This window comes from Aphelocoma coerulescens, chromosome 1A (assembly GCF_041296385.1).
Source record: "Aphelocoma coerulescens isolate FSJ_1873_10779 chromosome 1A, UR_Acoe_1.0, whole genome shotgun sequence".
NCBI lineage: Eukaryota > Metazoa > Chordata > Aves > Passeriformes > Corvidae > Aphelocoma > Aphelocoma coerulescens.
The window spans coordinates 26,941,078-26,957,006 of record NC_091014.1 but is presented as its reverse complement, the minus strand read 5'-3'; the positions used below and the strand labels follow the sequence as shown (position 1 = coordinate 26,957,006).

General features: G+C 36.1%; 1 protein-coding gene across 6 annotated transcripts in view; it reads left to right on the top strand.

The window, feature by feature from the left end:
• The window catches only part of FOXP2 (forkhead box P2), a 411,700-nt gene that overhangs the window by 325,112 nt on the left and 70,659 nt on the right, over positions 1 to 15,929 (top strand). The window contains exon 1 of one of the 6 annotated variants that reach the window (XM_068997258.1): positions 1,574 to 1,634. The exons of the other annotated variants lie outside the window; for them this stretch is intronic. The gene's annotated coding sequence lies outside the window, so the exon portion shown is untranslated. Of the gene's footprint in view, positions 1 to 1,573; positions 1,635 to 15,929 lie in introns of those variants that run through there. 6 annotated transcript variants of the gene reach the window in all.

Below are 15,929 nucleotides of genomic sequence, written 5' to 3'. Positions count from 1 at the left end.
TTTGCCTGTTTTTTCCTGATGGTTGTTTTTCTTAGAATCATGTTGCATTCTTTACTTATCTTTCAAATTATGAGTTTGACTGTTTGGTTTAATAGGAGTATGGTGACTTCTTGAGTGAATTTTATAGCAATGCTTCTAATGTTTAACTGTTTCAGTGGATTTCCTAGCTTCAATTGCACACACTGTTTCTTTGAATACATCCAAATAATGTAGTATCTTGGTAGTTTCTTAGTTCTCAGCTGTTATACAATTTCATCTACTATAAGTCACATTATGGTTGCACAAGAAATGCAGTAAACATCTGTATTTTGTGATGGGAACATCTTTTGTTAAAGTTTGCTCAGAAAGCACAGAGATTCCACACTTTGCTGCATTTCTTGTCAATTTCAATAAGAATTTGAAATTTCATGATCATTCTGTCATATTTCATCAATCAAATAGATACGATATATGTGCTTTTGTTATTACTTGACTGTTTCAGGATTTCTGTAGTTCATATTCAATGCATTCCTTGTGTTCTTGGAATTCCTTTTGTTGATTTCAGTTATAGAAAAGTCTATGACATGCTCTAGAAATTTGTTTTTGCACATTGCATATATCTTTTTATATGTGAACATCCACAAGTGTATATTTACATAGGCAGCTATCAAGTGCAGTCTTAGTACAGATAATAAACTGTAGGGTTGTTAATCATGCACCCTTCTCAACTGAACTTTACTAGTCTCTTTCCTTCTATTACTACAAATCTCTGCTGTTAATACTAACAGTAATATTATTTTCTCCTTTTATTTATTTTTTTTTTTTTAGTTTTGCATATCAATTCTTCTTCCAAATGCATTATGGTTTGTGGGCCAGGAGAGAGAATGTTTGATCCAAAATTAGTGACAATTTCAGTGTCTTGCCCCTTACTGAAACCAACAAGTATGGGCTTTATATCCTGGGTTAAGAGTAGATTCTAGCTGCCTAGTAGATCACACACTTGGTTTAAGTTGTGGGAGGTTAAGATGCAATAGATTTTTAAACTACTTAATATGCATACAAAAATATTTTAAAGTTATTTTGGTATTTCTAAGCTATAAAAGTTAGCAGACTTCCTCAGAGGTACATACTTTTAAAATTGCCTTTATAGAAGGAAAAAAAAAGCTCTGTGGTGTGTTGCAATAAATTTTTGAAGATTTTAAAGCTAGCTTTTTTATATAAAATTCACATTTCCTATCTAAATGGTGATGTGTTTTTGTATGAAGGTTCTAATCTAGTTTTGTTTGGGAGAATCTGCATAAATCATGTATTGTTTCTTCATACAAACTCACACCAATGAAACCATCATACTTTTCATATCATGTATGGTATATCACATACATGCACGCTTACAGTGAGGTAGAGGATGATACTAAAAATCTCATCCCTCTAGGCCTGAAAAATAATCAAAAAGTAGAAGACACTTTTTGTGCCTTGGGAAAAACAGATCAAGAAATTAAAACTCCAGTCATTACCAATAACCTTAAAATGTATTTTAATGTGCTGCAGCTTCAGTTACCCTCAGCTGAAGCTTCTCTATTTTAGCTTACAGGGTCTTGTGACCTCAGCCCATAGCAGAGTTTCAACAGTAATAGCGACAACCATCTTGGATAAATGTAAGTGAATTTTTTCCTCATTTCTATAGTTTCTCTCCCTCACATGCACTTTTGGAGTTTTGTTTTTCACTCAGGATCTAGACAGTATTCCTGAGAACACTTCTGCTCTGTGCCAAGTAGTATGATTGACACAAAGTACAAGTAAAGCAACTAAGTGGGATTTCTTGCCTTTTAAATGTCACAGTATCAGACTCATCCTGTGCTTTTGAAATGCCAGTATGATGGCCATGCAAACTTTATTTTATGTGCAGATAGCTCAATGGTTGTTTTCATTATCAGCCAGGATTAATCTGCAAAAAGTGAAGCAGTACAAAAAGATTTTGGCCATATAATCTTGTTTTAGTTAGTGCTAAGGATGAAATCTAGGAGAATTCAGAAAATATTTTTCTATGGAAAGGTTTGCCTTCTTCAATGAGCTTTATCATTTCAGTTCTGCTTCATGCCAGATTGTGGTAATCCATTTCCAAATTTAGCTCTGCATTCACTAACTGTTGTATAAATCTGGGGCTGGAGCTGGAGCTGAGGCTGGAGCTGGAGCTGGGAAAAGCTACACATTATACATACTGCCTGTGTAACAACTTCCAGAAGTCTAAGTTAAGGAATTAAGGACATCTGCCCACTACTGATTTCTGAAGAATACCAAATACAGCAGTCATGCTTTTTTCAATAGTTATCATGTTGTAATGGTGAGACAAACAGAAGAAAATAGAAATAGATAACTCATTCAGAAAATACTGCCCTGTATGCTGATAGCCTGAAGAAGCTGGCATTTGGTAGAAACCTAGGAAAGATAGCTGGATTTAAACATTCTTTGGTATTTAGTTGTGAGTTGGCCTTTGTCTGAATTCACTGTTTCTGAATGAACCAACATCCTTGGTCTGTTAAATCACTGTGCCAACCCTCCATCTTCTATTTGTTCATACATCTAAATATATATGTAACATCATACCTAAAATTCCAAGGTTTTATTTACATGTAAATAGTTGCATTGTAGCCCTGTAGCTACAGTAGTACCTTCTTAATGACCTCAGCTAGCTAAGCACTTGATTGTTCAAATGCAGCCTGTTCTCTTCACGTGGGTTCATTGATGTGTCTGTTCATGAACTGTATGAAATGAAAGGCTGCACCTATGGAGCAGTTAAGGCTAAAACCAGCAGAAGTGGAACTGCCTCCATCCGTCCATCTTACAAACATGACCTTCAAAGACTGATACTGGGCTGCCTTGGTGTTTTACCTGCAAGCCTGTAGTCAGCTTAAAAAGTCATTAGAATTCAGATCTTCTTGCAAATATGTGGTTATGTTAATATCTCTGTAATAGATGTGAGACCAAATCATATATAGCAGAGCCTGGAAGTTGTGAGAGAAGTACTTTTACTGAAACCAGTTTATTATCTTGAATTCTTGAATTGTCTTAAACTTTAGTGTGCCATGTAGGTGGAAGTGAGCATCTGCACGCAGAAAGCAAATGATAACAGAAATATCATGCCTAGAATCTATTCTTTTTGACTAAAACTATATGAACAAAAAAGAAAAGTGTAAAAAATGTTGACTTGGCTACCAGTTCTAAGGAGGAATATACTGAATTATGAAGAATAATTCCCAAAATTTCTCCGAGGAAACAGTTTAGTTGAAATCTGTGCAAACCCTGAGGACCAATGTCCTCAAAGGTAAAGTTGTTTCATAATAATTACCATAAATATTAATTTAATTTCAAAAGAAGAGAGGGTGTTCTTACATTTGGCATTGTAAAGCTGAGTTCATGAAAGAGCTTTGCAACCACTATCAACAGAAAGTATGTATAGATTTTGAATGTGTTTGAGGATAAAATAAAAGCTCTATTTTTGAGGAATTTCACAAAATCAGCACTCTAATGATCGCAGTTTAAAACTCAGTCTTAGCTACATGCTTATCAAATACCTGTTATTTTGTTGGAGCCATGTATGCCAACATAAATTCATTGCCACTACAAGCTCAGTCCTGTATTTGTTATCTTTTTGACACCATAGTTTGTGTGACACCTCTGTCCCATTAAGTGATGTGATCCTTACGTACAGGAATAATCCCCTGCTTTGATAACTGTCTCCATCTTGTAACAGCATCAAGATTATTGAATTAATAGAATGATAATGTGATTCCATAGATCTTGTTAAAACAGTATTCCTTTCATAATGGGTAGTTATAGTGTGGTTTATTTCCTATTTTTATTATTTATGTAGCTCTTCCAGTTGTCTCTGAAGAAGGGATACAGATGAAAGTTAAAATAATATGCTTATGTATTTCAAACTTCGGGGTTTTTTGCTAGAATATGTAGCATGTTTAGCATTTGATGTGTATATATAAGTAATGTGTAAATTATGCATATATAAATAAACATATGTTTAACTGCTATATTGGGACTTTAGATATAGCTCATAATTTAACACTTCAATGTGTTATGTGAGGACTTTAAAATACAGTAGAAATAATTTTGTGAAAATTATGTTACGGAAAGTGTGGTGGAGCATACTGGGAAGTTATACAATATGAAAAAGCTTGCTATAAAATGGTTTAAGATATTTAAAAGCCAGATGCTCACAAATCCAGCCTGCTAATCCTTTTGGCCCAGCAGGTATAACATTATGTACTTCATATGTAATAGTAACTTCTAGGAATCTCAGTGTCTTTTCTATGTCACACTATCATGCTGCCAAAAGTCTGCCCTAGCACAAGAGGCATTTGTGCTCCATAGTAAAAAATCTGAGAATTTTGTAGAGATACTGAAGTAGCAAAGGTACCCACAGTGCTGCAGTCATAAATATTTTGTTACATTATTCTTGTGGTTCTTCATAATTGTCTTTACATCCTCAACGTATAAAAGGCAAAAAATTGTTAGACTAAAGAACTATATCCATTCCCACAGTATATGTTGCTGCAAATATAGATTTTATTCAGCCTGCAATCTCCTTCCTTTTAATGTTCCATGGGCCCTGAAGTCTAGGTGGTTGGAGTAAATTGAGGGTTGTGCAGATGATTTTTTTCAAAGATCTATGTCCTCCAACCAGATTAATTTCCAGAACCCATGCATTGTGCTGTTACCTACAAAGTAACAGGGAGAATAGAACTGAGAAATGTTCATTTCTCAGTGCCTTTGCATCCTTAATTGGAAGATTTGGTTTGACATTATGCAGCAATTGGCACTGCGGTTTTCTTCAAAACTCATTCAAGAAATTGCTTTAGGACATCTCACACTGGGCAAAATTTAGCAGGTGTGGCTTTTGCCACTTGAATGAGTTTGCTGTTCAGAAACTCCCAGTAACCACTGGATTATCACTACTGACTACAAACAGATAGAGAGACAGATAGATGTGTATATATACTTTTTCAAAGCAGCCCCTAAAGCTTTGCTCCTTCCCAAAGAAAAGGTAAATAGTCAGCTTCAACCTCTTCAGCAACTCTATAAACAAGATGCCAACAGCATGTCCTCTTTTCTGTTACCTGGGTGTTCTGTCTGTGTTCTCCTTCCACATGTAAATCCTGCTCTTTGTGTTTGTTGCCACTATTTGATATTTATATAGGGTTCATAAAGTATGTAGAGAAAATAAAAATATCCAATCTAATAGTAATCCTTAACTGGTCTTTCAATCGAGCCAACCATTCTACTTTTCTTCTCCTTAAATATTTTTTTCTAGCCGTTGTTATGACTTGTAACAGAGTCTGAATGCCCATAATTTATAAAACTCTTCAGAGAACATAAGCTTGAGTTATCTTTACCAGATTGATAAAATTATATATTTTTGCCCTCAGGAGGGTTTTGCCATGGCTGGGAATAGTAAGTATTCCACTGAAAAAAGCAAAAGTGTAGTGAAAATTGTGAAATCTTTCACAATTTTAGTGTATCAGTGTCAGTAGGGATAAAACAGATCCAGCATTGAACATTTCATTACAGATTCATTAAATATTCCATTCATAACTTTTTTTATTGTGACTTTTCAGTACTAAAATATTCTGAAATTTATTATAGTAATTTTGGATCAAAAAAGATGGTTTTGAAGAAGTTGAAGCATTCCTAAATTTTCAAAACAACATTGTTAATATTATTTTTTCAAGGTTCCATAATGTCAGGTTCATCTCAAAGCAAAACTTTTGCTTTGGAGTTTCCTTCACTAATATTCTTATAAGAACATATTGGAAAAAATTATTTTAAGGGGAAAAAAAAAAACAAACTGAATTGTTTCTAAGCGATACTTTTAACCCTTCAGAATTGCATATGAATCACAGAAGTTGCTTTTCATGCTACTGACTAATGCTCATGTTTTATAGATCAGAACTGGATTGTTTTTCTGCCTATTTGGGCAAGAGCAAAACTTTGCTATAGGACCTACAAACCTAAGTTATATTTTGGTCTTGTTTTATGAAACACTAGTTTTGAACTTCTTGAACTTCTGGATGGAAAATACTTTCTCAGTTATCACTTTAATTTAAAGACAGGTCTCAGTCTCTTCTTACAGACTTGAAGAGCTGTGGAAGCTCTGGTAAAATGTAGGAGGCGGCACATGATCTTTTCATTAGTGTAAACACTGTATACACGTGAACTGTAGTAATGTCTTTTGTCAAGGAAAATATTCTGGGTCATGCAGTATTTAAATGAATATGTCTGGGTTTTGGTAAGCCCAGCTCTCAAAACAACCCTCATTCCTGAGGGAGGTTCTAGGGGCAGTTGTTGTTACTGTCAAACTTGTAACTGAGTTTAGATCACTGATGATTTCAGAGGTGGGTCAGGTGTTTGTGTACAAGTGTGCATTTTCTTATGTTTGTAAGATACAGTCCAGTGTAAAAAAAATACTGATAAGTTTTAATTGTTAGGGCAAGAATTCAGTAAGAGAGTAGTAGTGGAAAGCAAGTTTTAGCCATTCCATTCCAAAATACATAATTTGTCTGTAAATGGCATTATTTTTTTCATCATTAATTATATCTTTGCAAAACATTTGCATATTTTTATACTTGTATGTACATGTCCACAGATAATAATGGCTTTAATTGAGGCAGAGGAGGTTTGTGTTAAATGTCCAGTAATTTTGGGAAAACAAAGTAAGAAAGTGCTGGAATAGGAGGTGCTGTGGAATTCCCTTTGCTTAAGTGTTTTAGACAAATGTTTGTCAGAAATAAAACCATTTATTCTGCTTTTGAAGAGAAGGATGGGGTAGCTGCTTGCCAAGATATCTTTTTGTTCTGCAATTTGCGTAACAATTTTTTGTTAAGAAATACTTTTATTTCAGTTAATTTCTTTTATTAAAATTCAAATTAGATTGCTGTTCAATGCTTACAACTATTATGCCTATATGTATATTTAATGAACATCAGTTTGTGAGGTTTTGTTACGAGTAATCCAAATACTATAACGAAGAAGTTACATCTGTAATCGCTGAGTAGTTTCTAAAACCAAATAAAAGTGAAAGGTAAATAGAAGTTTGTACAGAAAATATTTTTAACAAAAGTCTGTGTCTCAGATGTTGCAAAAGGTTCTATACTTATCTCAAATTTACACAATGATGTAAGTAATACTGAATTTTCATAGACTCAAAGCTTTGTGTTAAACTGATTTTATGCCTAGAGAGACGAAACCAAATTTTTTTGAATCTATAATTTTCAAGGAAAGTGTGTTCAGAGAGCCTTGGAAAGTACTGCTTTATTAAATACTAGGCACTTGCATGAAAAAAGTGTTGAAAAGATTTAAAAGAAATAAGGACTTACAAACTTACTGCTTTCAAAACTAAGGGAGAGGTGTTTCCACTCACTTCATGTTGGGGCACTGGTTGCTCTCTGAGTTACAGGGAGTAAGGGAGTCAAATTCCTCCCCTGTCAGCCTGAAAGCAGGGAGCAGAACCAGCTGTCAGGGTGCTCCTGCAGCTGGGGGAGCCGCTGGCACTCGCCAGCCCAGTGCCTAGGGTGTTGGTATTGATCCAAAGCACAGTAGTTGAGAGAAAAGACTGAATTTCTGGAACCTGCTGGTTAGCCATCAGTTGTGATAAGTGAGACCCTTCAGTGCTGGTCCCAGCTGTGGTTTCAGGCCCTGCCCAGGTTCTCCCCATTCACTGGGCAAAGGGGAGGTGGGACATGGCCCTGGCCATTGCAGCCTTTAAATGAAATGCAATAAACCCCACTTCTATTTCTTTTCAAAGGAGTCAACATTTTCAGTGTAAGAAGTGTCAAAATATTTTCTTTTTTCTTATTTGCTTGCCAGAAATTTGTTTTTTTCTTTTCCTAGCAATATGCATTTTATGCGGTTTACATTAATTCAAACTTAGGCTGTTGTTTCATACAGTATTTAGTTTGAAATGTGCTGCTACTATTTTTGACTGAAAGGAGTTGTGCATTCAAAACGTTGTCCCTTGTAGGCTTATTAAAGCTCTTCAGTTCCCTATAAATGTTGCATCATAAGAACTTTAAAAATATGCATTCTCTTTAGTAGTCCTGGATATGCTGTATATGTTTTTTTTCTGACAAGCAGCATCCAATATATGGTAAATCAAAGTTCTGATCATCTTTTGAAAAGATAAATAATACTTTTAAACATATAGTGATATCCTTAACAAAAATGCGTTATTTAAGAAATATCAAAAAGTATTTTAAGGTTAATGAAGATATGTTCAAACAGTGAAATAATCAAAGTATTATCAATATACAAGACTGAAGAAAATACGTTGCTAGGTGCTGTACGATGTTTATGATTCCTCTTGAGAATGAATTACCTCAAATGAAGGTGCTCTGCCAGTTTTATTTAAAGATCCGTACTTAAAAATTACTAATTTTATAGCATATATTTCCTGTTTATGTGCCTGTCAGTTTTAAACAGCCTTTTATATGCAAATGCATGATGACAGTTCTATATTCTGTGTCATTTCATCACTAGAGTTTTTCAAGCTGTTGGAATAATCCCTTAGCAGATATTTATAGAATTTTTACTGTTATTTTGACAAATCAGACATTGTTATTAAAGTGATAAAAGAAAGTATTTCTAATACTTTTTGCATTAGAAGTGCTAAACTTTTTAAGAAAAGTTATGTATGTTTCCCAGTTCTATTTTAGTAAACCTTTTGCAGAAATTGTGTCTTTCTAGTTCCATTTTTTATGCTAAGGAAAATCTGTTCTTGGAACTTGTTTCTAAACAGGTGGATCACTAAAGATCCATCCTTATTGCTCTTTCAGTCATTTCATTGTAAGTGACTATAGCTAGCTGTGTGTTCCATTAAGTTAGCTCATGAATATCATATCCTTTGCCAGTGCTGTATGTGGCTCCCCTTAGAGACAGATTGTTTGCCTGTAATTATCAAAGCAAACAAACACTGGTTTGTTATCTGTAATATTTGAGGTTTGGAAAACTTGTTGCCTTTTCATGGGTGATATACTCTAAAGGTAACAAGCTTGGAGGATTTCAGCTGTATTGTCCATTTCAGTGCATGCCTAAGCAGTGTCTAAACATAGAATGGTTTGGGTTTGAAGGGACCTTAAAGATCATCTGGTTCCAACCCCCGTGCCATGGGCAGGGACACCTTCCACTAGACTGGGTTGCTCAAAGCCCCATGCAACCTAAGCTTTAACACTTCCAAGGCTGGGGCATGCACAGCCTCTCTGGACAGCCTGTTCTGGTGCCTCACCACCTCAAAGTTAAGAGTTTCTTCCTAGATCGAAAACTCCCATCTTTCAGTTAAAAGATGTTTTATCACTACCCAAAAAGAACACCGTAATTTCTAAAGAAACCTTTAAATTTGCTTCATCCCTAGGTAGCACTTCATATTTTGATACTAAAACTGTAGATTACGAACAAATTGAAAAACAAAATAAAGTATTTCCATAGTCTTGAAAAAAAACCCAAAACATTGGCAGGTGACATAGAAAGTCAGTGAAAGGACAGAGACACTCACCTGTGTCTAATGAAGGAGGTGACATTTCAGTAAATGGAAGGTACTTAAATATATGCTGTGTGTTGGCAGTCTCCCAAGACTGCTGATGGAAGTGTTTCTGGGGGAAGGATCAGTGTATTGAAGAAACTGCTGCTTTGAGCTGTGCTGTGAGAGTGGGACTGGGGACTGTCTTTAAATGCCTGGTGGGAGGCACCAGGATAGCAGAAGCTTTCAAACTATACCAGCTGCTGAAGCCATGGACAGCTTTCAGGTCTCTCCTTGACAGATACTGTGAAGCTGTATTTACCCCAGTTTATCTGCAGTTTTTTTCTGTATTCTGTTCTGGCTATCTCTGTGTTATTTGAATTAGTGGTGTAAATCTTCTGTTGCTTGAGAGCAACACATGACACACAGGACGAGTTTTCTGCCACTATCATCCTGGAACCCTGTGGCTTTTCAAATGAACTGTCAAAAAGTCCAGATTAATCTTGCCTAACTTAGGGCATTTAACTTTAGGTAGCCTTGTTAGAAGAAAAGTCAGTCTACCTGTGTCTGTAGTAGAAGACAGACACAGACATAGACAATGCTGGTTTTGCAAGGATGGGACTAGTCAATGGATTTGCACATTGTCTTCTGTTTCCTCTAGAAAGGGCCTAGGGCAAGCAAACATATCAGTAAGATCCTTAAAATGGTATTCTACAGACCCGGCCCAAGTCACTGGTACGTAAGATACTATGAAATTATCAGTGTTAGTATTCTAATGAGGTCCCTGTCAGGCTCAGGTATCTAATAGATTGCTTCATGATGTGACACCTTTGTGTATTCATCTGAGACAAAGAGAGGGAGCTTCTGCTGTGATACACTTGTGTGTTACAGTTTACATTTTCCATTGGATTTCATTTCATTCCATCAGTACTTCTGATTTCTATAAGCATTTTTCTCTAATAAAGACACTTAGAAAATTCCCTGATTGAAGTTGACCAAAATACACTGAGTTTTTATTCTGTTATTCACTTTCCATATTAATTATTTCTGAAAAGACTAAAAAGCATTCATACTAATAACCATGTCATTGCACACCAGGGCAGATCTGACCACAGTCCTGAAACACAGCATTTGATATACAAATAGGTGTGTTTGTATGACCAAACAGCAAGACAGGCAGCAAAAAAAATCAGAAGTGTCTACTCTGTATATGCACATGGCTTTTTTTTCTATAAAACAGAAAGATTTGAAACCCTCTTATTAATATACCACATCACAAGACCATGAAATGCTGCAGTGGTTTCTAGTTGGCTAGAACGTTAAAACACACCTTTGCATTATGCACCCAGAAGACACGTAAACAATAAGTACTGACAAATTGTTCTAAACTGCACTGCACTGTTTTAAAAGTTTTAATTAATGAAAGGCTCTTTTCAAATTGCTATAGAAGGGTCTCTTATAGAAAGGTTTGTGTAAATGTGAAAAAATACACAGCAGTTCCCTGGCCTGATGAGTGGTTTCTTGCCCTAATTCTGGCATCTCTTGACAGTGTCGGTCACTGTTTCAGTTTTCTTCTGCTGTTTTAACCTGTGGCTGTTCAGTGGGGAACACTAATGGTAATGGTTATAAATGAGTCAGTGACTGCATCCTTATTCTCTTTACAGCCAGCTTTACCCATTCACTGTCTCACTGTACACAAAATTATTTTCTTACAGTGAAGAGCTCGAAAGCAGCTTGCTTCATCTGCTCTGAGAAGCAGGTAGTTGGGCTACAGACCTGCATTTCATGATTGCTGGTATGGCCTCCTTTTATCACAAACTGATCAAAAGAGCCTAAAAGTGGACAGATAAGGGATTTTATTCAACCACCAGACAGGGAAATAGGTGAATTGGATTAATCTCAACACTTTTTGAAAGCCTGAGAATTGTCCACATGTCAGCTGCTCTTTGGGCCAAATGATAGTTTTTATTGCTTAAATTTGACTGAGATCCATTCATTTTACCCTGAGGTTGGAGCAACTAACACCAGTTAATCCCCATGCACTCCTGATGAATGTACATAAAGCTACAGAGTACTTGTCAGCCTTGACAGGGTAGATGGGGAACTATCCTATTAAAGGCTATTTTGGCTGAGATCAAAAAAAGTTTCTTTTTTCTCTATCTAAATAAGATACATAACATATGCTACTGATATGCCTGGATATTCGTTTTTCAATCTTCTGCACCTGCAGCATGCACCTTTGCCAAGATTTGAAGGAGAGGGGGCAGGATTTGGAATGGAAATCTTGGATGTGTTGCGTGTGTCCTGGGCAAGGTGGCAATGATACCCAAATCACTGTGATCCAGGTGGTGTTACCTTTCTATCTGAAACAGTCCTAAACTGGGGTTTTTACATCTTATGTGCAAGGGTTACAAGAAAGAGTAGCTCTGTAACCCACATGCTGGCCACAGTTTATGCCTAGAGTATGTTTATGTCCGCTGAAGATAGAAATTTCTGTCTGCCATTTGTACCCATATAAAGTTATTTTTATTTTGCTGGTGGTGATAGCTATATGTTGTTGCTTGAGAAATAGGGGAGGAGGGAAAGGAGTAAATATTTAGACTAGGAAAAATATGTTTTCAAATGTTCATTTTTTAATAAATATTGTCTTAATATCTAATTTATCCCAAGATTAGGCACAGAACATGCTAAAGTGCACATTTAGGCATATAGTAGCGTAGACAGATTTTACATGGGCATGCACAGCAACTGCAGAAAGCCCTGGCTCCTCCTGGGGATGGGGAACCAGTTTTTCTAAGCATCGTGCAAGGGAAAACTGCACTGCCTTTCCCAGAACTTTAAGCTCAGGGAGAAGGGGCAGAAGATTAAGGCGTAAAAGTGCCTCAATTCACAGAAAAGCATCAACCTAGACAGATGTGAATGTCTGGAAATGATACATATATCCTTTAGTCGGACTCTGGCTTGGGGATTGTGTAGCTTTGAAAATGATATTGCATAGATGCTGGTCATGCATGTTCTAATATTAGCAATCTCCATATTTCCAAAATAGACCCTGATTTATTCTCCTGTTTTTGCACCAGGTATAATGCTTCATTTTAGTTCCCTGGCTAGTTGGTGAAAAGAGGGGAACACATTTCAAGTCAATATTTCAAATATTCAAGATGTAGTTGAGCTCAATTATTTTCTGATGGTATCTGGGTTTGTGTTTACTGTTTAAAGACCTTTTTTTTGGGAAAGTGGAGTTGCCACCATTTTATATCTACACTCTTTCACACTCTTGAGCTTTAAGCTGGAAAATGGCAAAAGAGTAGTTCTGGTGAGCTGGGAAAGATGTTTCTCTTGGCTAGTCTTTACTTCCTCTTAAAGCAGAAACTCTTAGAGGGGATCAGAACAGTTATGCACTTTGTGAAGATCTGGAAATACAGATGAGAGCCTTCAGCCTATGCACATTTTACAGCATAAACAAAATGCAAATGCAGAAAATTTTAGGGAGGTGGTAATTGAGTTTCTTGGGATGGAGTTTGATTTGGCCACATGGAGAAAAGGCGTATTTCAATTTGTTTGGGTGCATTTTCTTGGAAAATTAGAGTATCAAATTAAACTGCTTTAAAATACAATGTGCTACTGGAGTTCCTTTAAACTAGTAGAAACCTAAGTCACTCAAGGTCAAAAGTGAGCTGCAATTTTCTAAGGCTGTCTTGTGTCCACTGAGAATTGAAACATAGCAACAGTAAAATAATCCCATCATAAGGACAGTATACTGAGTTTTTCAAATTGTTAAGTAAGATTAATAAAACAATTTATGCTATCTGATGTGTATACTAAGGACCATCTGTAGGTCATACAGATCTGATTTGAAAGCATACAAGATATTCCACTTCAAGAGTAATTTTAGTGGCTCCAAGTGGCTACACCTGGGTAGCTCTTTTCTTCTTCACTTCTGTGCGGTTCACTCACGCACTGCTGTTTTGTTCTGCTGTCTAAAGGAGAGGGAGTTTTCTCATCACCAAATGTAACATGCCTACATTGGAAGGTTCCTAGTGTAATTCATGGAGTGAAAGCTCTCAGAACAATTCAAAATTCAGGCAGAGCTCAATTTATTCAGTCTGAATTGCCATCTAAAAGAGCTTCTCTCTTTCTCTCTTAACTGTATAAATAGTATATAGACACTCCTAATTTATACTGTTAAAGTGGCAAGTGATAGTTTGCTTGGCTACTGGCTGCATACTTGCTGGCATTGTCTTGTCAGAGGGAAACAGAGCAGATGGATTGGTGGTTTCTGGTATCCAAATAGTACAATACTTCTAGAAAACTAATTTGGTTGGTTAGCTATATAGTCCTTGGTTTTTCTGTAGGTCTTGTAGTTCATTGTGAAGGTAATTTTTTGACACGTACTGTAGCTCTTTAGAAACTGGACTGAAACTTGAAGTATTACTGGCCATCAAATAGTTTCAGACATCAGTAATTCATGGGTGTCATTGATCTGAGGCAAACAGGTATTGTTGCTGTAGAACTTCATACCCCATTACTCACATTTCAGGTATGTAAAGCTTTACATAATGTTTGTTCTTGAAACACTTTTAAAAAGGAAAATAAATTTTAAGTTTCTGTTTTAATTCTCATTCCTGTACTATTTGAAACGCATGTGTCAATGAAGAGCTGAAGTATATGTTGCTGTATGCATGAATCAGCTGTTACCTTTGGTGCATGTTTGTATGGCCGGGTTGTCAGAGGGAAAAAGGCAGACTGTCTTCAACACAATATAGAGGGGTGTCAGTAGCCTTTGATCTTTTTGCTTATCCAGTTCATAGATTTCTGTGTTTCAAACTTTCAGTATTTGTGTGTCTGTTCATTACTGCTTCTCTGTGGAAAAAGTGGGATACCTTGGGCAAGTTCACTTCTTCCCAAGGATTCTCACTGCCTCTAAGACTTGAAAGTGCAATTTGCCGTAAAGCACTGGGTAACAACATAGAATTTGAAATCCATTACTCTGTACTGATAAGGTTTATCCTGAAGAACCTTTATGTACACTGACCATGGCTTGGAAAATGATATCACAAAATCAGAATGTTTTTTTTCATTCAGTTATAGTATATTCAGTGTAGCAAGAAATGGTTTTGCATGACAGTACACATGTAAATGTCAATGCATATGTCATTTACAGTTATCTGGGTGTTCTGTGAGATTCACAGTGATCATGTTGGAGAAAACTGTCTCTGTTACACTAAATAAAATGTGCTTAGTAAAAATTGCTAGCAATTTTTTTTCTAGACATATAATGACATGGTAAGAATACAAAACAAAACTACCAGAAACAAACCATTTCTCAAGCAGTAATATCTATGGGACAAGTGATCTAAATTGGTGGAACAGGGAGAGTTCATCACTGCACTGTAAAAGGACTTGAAATATAACCTAAAGGCAAGTGAAATACTGATTCCAAGCTTTGAAATAACAGCAACAAATTTACCTACAGACAGAAGATGCATGGAAGCAATAAACGAATTATACAAGTCTTACACACACAATCTGATTATTCTGACCAAAGTGTTAATTGGATCCTAACTGCCAGATCTGATATCTGTAGTCTTGTAGTGGGAACCTTTCAAAGTGATGAACTGTAATTCACTGAGCTGCTTGAAGCACTTGTAATTTACTGCATGTCATGCTATGAAGAGCCTGACCTAATGGACTTTACATTACCTGTAATGCTGGAAACCTTTCAATGAAACTAGTTGGTAAAAAATAATAGTGGAAGTCTATTCAGAAAGAGGGAACAAAACTACATTTTAAACACTGTTTTATATCCATGTAAAAAGTTGGTCATTAAACAAAAGATGAGCAACTCAAGTCAAATATTTAAACTGGAATATTTCTCAGTGGTGAGGTGTCCGGTAAATTTTAAATTAAGTAGAAGTGATTAATATGAAAAGAGAACCTGAGATAGTTCTAAATGGTGTGGAATATGTTGTGCTTCAGATGGTTGTGCATGAAATTCCCTTTCCTGAATATAATATGTTATAAAGTGTGGTTTAACGCACAGAAGGGAACCATTGTTCCCTTCTGCATCTTAAATCAATATTCAGAAATATGGAGGGAACATTTATCTATAAAAATATATTGCAGTTACTGAATGCTAAATAGAGTCCAAACTTAGCTGCCCCATTCAGTAGGTTGATAATCTGGCGGAAAGTAAAGACTTTCTTTTCCCGTAGATGGTGTTGGAAGGCAGCCATAACAAGACAGGTACAGTGTGCAACCATTGAAACAAAAGCAGTGCTATGAATGAGGTTGCATTTGGGCAAATTCTTATTCTGGAAAGGGGTTGGGGGAGCAGTGGAAGGCTATTTAGCCTGTTTGCAGTATTTCTGCCCAGTCTTCACCCAGTGATGCTCTTTAAATGGTGCTAGAAAAACTACCACTAGTTAAC